At 44.0% G+C, this 6,000-nt stretch overlaps 1 protein-coding gene and 1 long non-coding RNA gene across 2 annotated transcripts in view; one reads left to right on the forward strand and one right to left on the reverse strand.

Moving 5' to 3' along the window:
* The window catches only part of LOC308332990 (uncharacterized protein), a 205,463-nt gene that overhangs the window by 64,471 nt on the left and 134,992 nt on the right, over window positions 1-6,000 (reverse strand). The window lies entirely within an intron of this gene.
* Window positions 1-6,000, forward strand: part of LOC308332997 — a 178,711-nt gene that overhangs the window by 37,673 nt on the left and 135,038 nt on the right. The gene's annotated exons all lie outside the window — the stretch shown is intronic.

Genomic DNA, 6,000 nt, shown 5'->3' on the forward strand with positions numbered 1-6,000 from the left:
GGGACCAGGGTTGCCACATATCGTGGATGTGAGAGTGAAACAAGCAACCAGGTCTATAAAAATGTTAATAGGCCAGTTCAAAGTAGGTAAATCAGAAATGGTCCGGAAATTAGTCTTAAAATAATCAATTATAGTGTTGACTGTCAAACTTTGTTGTCTAATGTTGTTTCAGAGCAGTAGAACTCAAACATTTCCATGTCAAGGACTACCAATAGATAAACAAGTCCAAAGTAGCTTATAATGATCAGACTTGGCAACACTGTCTCTAGGTTGAACATTCTACTTTACAAGCTCACACATATGAAATATGTTTTTTTGAATCTTCAAACTGAGACATATTTTATGATAATACTGTTAGCACAGTCATCATACTCCAAGAGCATACAAATGGAACCAAATGGACCCTGATTTTCCCAGAGAGCAAATGGTATCAAATGGGGGTCTGTGGCCTAATGCATTTCAAACTGGGGGTTCTTGGTATTATATTCTCTGCATATCTTATCAACTTGGGGTGAATATTTCACCACAATACTTTACTGAATATTTCACAAGAATATAACACAAGAGTCAAATGTACGGTCAAATGTAATCACAATATAGGCTACAGATGTAAATATTTATGACACAGTAAAATGTTGAAAATTAGTTCTATTCCCCCCCCCCACACACACACACGACAGGCAAGGCTGTTGTTTGCATCGTTAGCAGGCAGCAGCTACCTTGGCACTGCTCTCTGTGACTGTAGTTGTTTCACCATGTTTGCGTATTTATGAGAAATAAAAAACACTTTCTGTTATTATAATAATTTATAACCCATCCGTTACTACATGTGCAGGGCACACTACTGAGTTTAAAAACACAGCTGAAACATGAAGTGGAGTCTGTCAACTCCCGCAATTTCCTTCTTCCCATATTGCGCTGCAATGTAACTAGGATTCTAGTTATTTACAATGTCTAAGTAGCCTGTATAACATAATGACTAAGGTGAATTTAGGTGATGATGGTGAGAGATGTTTTTAGAAACAAATTGGTCAGGAAGAGCTATGTTGCAAACCATTGTGGTGACTGAGGTCTGAACTTAACGCCAACCCCCCCCCCCCCCCCCACACACACACTGAAGTGTATTTGCATATCAATTGTTCCACAGGCAGGAAGCTATGTCTGAGAGACAGTGCTTCCACATTCTTTGGATTTCACACACACACACACACACACACACACACGCGCGCGTCTGTAAGCCAACCCCCCCCCCCCCACACACACACACACTAATTTTCAACATGCGATCCACAGCCGATAAGTGCTATTCCCCCCCCCAACACACACACACGACAGGCAAGGCTGTTGTTTGCATCGTTAGCAGGCAGCAGCTACCTTGGCACTGCTCTCTGTGACTGTAGTTGTTTCACCATGTTTGCGTATTTATGAGAAATAAAAAACACTTTCTGTTATTATAATAATTTATAACCCATCCGTTACTACATGTGCAGGGCACACTACTGAGTTTAAAAACACAGCTGAAACATGAAGTGGAGTCTGTCAACTCCCGCAATTTCCTTCTTCCCATATTGCGCTGCAATGTAACTAGGATTCTAGTTATGTACAATTTCTAAGTAGCCTGTATAACATAATGACTAAGGTGAATTTAGGTGATGATGGTGAGAGATGTTTTTAGAAACAAATTGGTCAGGAAGAGCTATGTTGCAAACCATTGTGGTGACTGAGGTCTGAACTTAACGCCAACCCCCCCCCCCCCCACACACACACACTGAAGTGTATTTGCATATCAATTGTACCACAGGCAGGAAGCTATGCCTGAGAGACAGTGCTTCCACATTCTTTGGATTTCACACACACACACACACACACGCGCGTCTGTAAGCCAACCCCCCCCCCCCCCACACACACACTAATTTTCAACATGCGATCCAGAGCCGATACATAATAGGCAGCAGCTAGAATATCCATTTCATGCACATATTAGTCCTATATTTAATACAGTACGCCTGACAGACAGTGTCGTCGTTAAGCAGCTTCTGCTCAACCCTGCAGCTCAACCCTAGCTGCCTGAGAGACAGTGCTTCCAAATTATTTGGATTTCACACACACACACGCACGTCTGTAAGCCAACCCCCCCCCCCCCACACACACACACACACACACTTAATTTTCAACATGCAATCCAGAGCCGATACATAATAGGCAGCGGCTAGAATATCCATTTCATGCACATATTTCTCGTCAACCCTAGCTGACAGGAGCAACAGTGCTGTGCTGTGAGTAAACTGACATAATATCAATGACTCAACTAATCCCTTATTACATCAACATTAGTTACCTGTAATGCTGCAAACAGCCGTGGTGTAATGTCTTGTCCAAGTAAGTGAGTTGTTCGGTTGTTCCTGGGCGCGTCGTGTCCTCGCGCAGTTAAATCCGTGTGGTGGAAAGAGTGGTAAATCCACTGTGTGTGTGTGTGTGGTTAAGTGAGTTGTGTCGTACTGTCGTCCTACTGTCCTTGCGCAGCTCCCATTGTTGTGTGTGTGTGTGGGGGAGGAGCGAAAGGGTTGCGTGTGGAGTGGGCGTGGGTCCAGGCCTCCTTGCGCAGTTCCCATTGGTGTGTGTGTGGGGGGGGGGGGGGGGGGTGGCGGCTTACAGACGTGCGTGTGCGCATGTGTGTGTGTGTGTGTGTGTGTGTGTGTGTGTGTGTGTGTATTATATCAACCTGGGATTTTATAATAGGCTATACATTGTGTGTATTATATCAACCTGGGATTTTATAATAGGCTATTGCCTCTTCTTCTGATAAGGCCTGAGTGTGCTGGCGAAAAGTATCAACAGGCTACCATGGATACGCCTCAGCGCTCTCCCGTCCATGGCACGATGTTGAACAGAAAGATGACCCCTGTCTCTAACGGGCTCTACCAACCAAAAACGCTTACAGCTTTCTCAGAACTTTATATGCGCTTCTGGTCCTTACTTTAAGGCCTTCCTTTTCTTTGGAGTACGTTTTGGTGTAATCACTCTTCCAGCTCACATGGCAGACTAAATAGATCTATTTGTTCTAATAAAACATTAGATTACTATATTCACTTTACACGGTACATTTAGCCACTTAATTCTCCAGATCCATTTGTAGTTGACTTATATAAACCACTACGTATATATAGCAGCTTCTGCTGCCTTCTAACTAATAGGCTGGAGACCTTTCTTAACACTCAGTTTTTTGGCTATTTATAGCACTGGTAGACCGGCTATTTTGCACCCTCATTTGGTGAAATGAAACAGAAACTCTCCATGTCTCACTGAATACTGATTAATATTTCACTTATTCAATCCATCAGCCCCCTTAGGTTAGGGGTTGTTTTAACTTTGTAATCGCTTACCATTCACACTTAATACACAGAGTGTAGCTCAGCAGCATGCCAGTGTTATATGAAAACCCCAGGGATAACACTTAAACCACTCTTATATGCCCAGTTCCTTATCATGCTGGCATCCTTGGATGAATGTGGCAACTACTGTGTATTCTTAAAGCGTGATAGGGAAACACAACGTCACGTTACTTGCACATGTCCACCCCTCTTTCTGGGGGTAGGCAAAAACTTTGACTTTCCATTTGCGACAAGACAAATAACACACAACACAAAAGAATGAACAACCACATGGAATGCTCAAAAGATGTGTGTTCACACACCAGCCCTTATCTCTGCTACCTTGAAATTGGTAGCTAAATCTAGCAGTGACTTTTGACTATGACCAGAGTGTAACTAAAGTTTGCTGTGGGAAACACACCACAGGCTTAGTACGCTTATCTCACAGACGTACCCTGTTAGACAACATCTAACAGATTTATAACAACAACAGACTGCAGCGTATACTCACAGCTGTTGTGCGGACAAAGTAGGCTATTCATCCGGCTTATAACCTCAGCTGCGATGCATCACTGAGGCCACTGACCTCTACAAGGAAAGTGTAATAATCTCTGCTGGCGTACCAAACGTCAGGCTAAATATGGACTCTAACCATATTGCTGCGCGTATCTAACTACGCAGTCTTTTGCTAATGAACCTCATTAGGCTTATATATGGACTCTAACCATATTGCTGCTTGAACCCAAACAGTCTTATCTCTTAACTCTGTCACGTCACTAAAAAAATCAAAAAACTGTAAGTCACTTAAATGTTAAATTAACTGGGTCTAAATCAGTGAACTTTGGAAGCATGTACTACATGTGGGAACAACAAACAACTCGCTTACAATTCGCAAACCTGGCAACACTGCCCTGTGTTCATGCTGTTGTCAGAGGCCCCACTACTCTCTCCGTCTCTCCGCTCGCAATCGGCAGCCACCTTGCTTTTTATTTATATGGGCGAGTGGCAATTTAATGCAAAAAAATTAATTATAGGTCCAGCAAGCAAATCATGATGGTCTGTAGGTCACAATAACATTCCGATTTTAGGTGTTGTGCTTTGTATGACATTTTGGCCAGTAGTTTTATATCTATCTCAGCTTTTGCCTGATAGCACACATGCTAACAGTGCTGACCACAACGTTAGCAGCATTTGATGACAGGTTGCCATGGCAACGTACAGTGTGCGCAGACCTAACGTGAGCTTCTGGGACAGAAACTTGCGTTTTCTGATAGCTTCTGTGCTAAAGATGCTAAAGCAACACAAAAAACAACCCCCCCCCCCCACACACACACACTGAAGTGTATTTGCATATCAATTGTACCACAGGCAGGAAGCTATGCCTGAGAGACAGTGCTTCCACATTCTTTGGATTTCACACACACACACACACACGCGTGTCTGTAAGCCAACCCCCCCCCCCCCACACACACACACTAATTTTCAACATGCGATCCAGAGCCGATACATAATAGGCAGCAGCTAGAATATCCATTTCATGCACATATTAGTCCTATATTTAATACAGTACGCCTGACAGACAGTGTCGTCGTTAAGCAGCTTCTGCTCAACCCTGCAGCTCAACCCTAGCTGCCTGAGAGACAGTGCTTCCAAATTATTTGGATTTCACACACACACACGCACGTCTGTAAGCCAACCCCCCCCCCACACACACACACACACACACACACACACTTAATTTTCAACATGCAATCCAGAGCCGATACATAATAGGCAGCGGCTAGAATATCCATTTCATGCACATATTTGTCGTCAACCCTAGCTGACAGGAGCAACAGTGCTGTGCTGTGAGTAAACTGACATAATATCAATGACTCAACTAATCCCTTATTACATCAACATTAGTTACCTGTAATGCTGCAAACAGCCGTGGTGTAATGTCTTGTCCAAGTAAGTGAGTTGTTCGGTTGTTCCTGGGCGCGTCGTGTCCTCGCGCAGTTAAATCCGTGTGGTGGAAAGAGTGGTAAATCCACTGTGTGTGTGTGTGTGTGGTTAAGTGAGTTGTGTCGTACTGTCGTCCTACTGTCCTTGCGCAGCTCCCATTGTTGTGTGTGTGTGTGGGGGAGGAGCGAAAGGGTTGCGTGTGGAGTGGGCGTGGGTCCAGGCCTCCTTGCGCAGTTCCCATTGGTGTGTGTGTGGGGGGGGGGGGGGGGGGGGGTGGCGGCTTACAGACGTGCGTGTGCGCATGTGTGTGTGTGTGTGTGTGTGTGTGTGTGTGTGTGTGTATTATATCAACCTGGGATTTTATAATAGGCTATACATTGTGTGTATTATATCAACCTGGGATTTTATAATAGGCTATTGCATTTTAGTTTTTTTGTTGTCTCATGAAAAGCCTTATTGCCCTGAAAATGAAAAACCATTTATTTTATTTCAATTGAAGTTTGCATGTGTAAGTAATTTGGATGGAGATTTAACCCCCAAAATGCAAGTGATTTGGTGGAGATTTAAACCCCCAAATCGCCGAAATCCCGACAGACGGTTACATTTTTCGCGTTTGCGGCGCCCCCTGTGGATGAAAATGGAATTTCTTTCGGAACTCGGTCGAACGAACCACCCCGGACGTGCG

Source organism: Protomyctophum bolini, assembly GCF_963924005.1.
Source record: "Protomyctophum bolini genome assembly, chromosome: 18".
Classification (NCBI taxonomy): Eukaryota; Metazoa; Chordata; class Actinopteri; order Myctophiformes; family Myctophidae; genus Protomyctophum; species Protomyctophum bolini.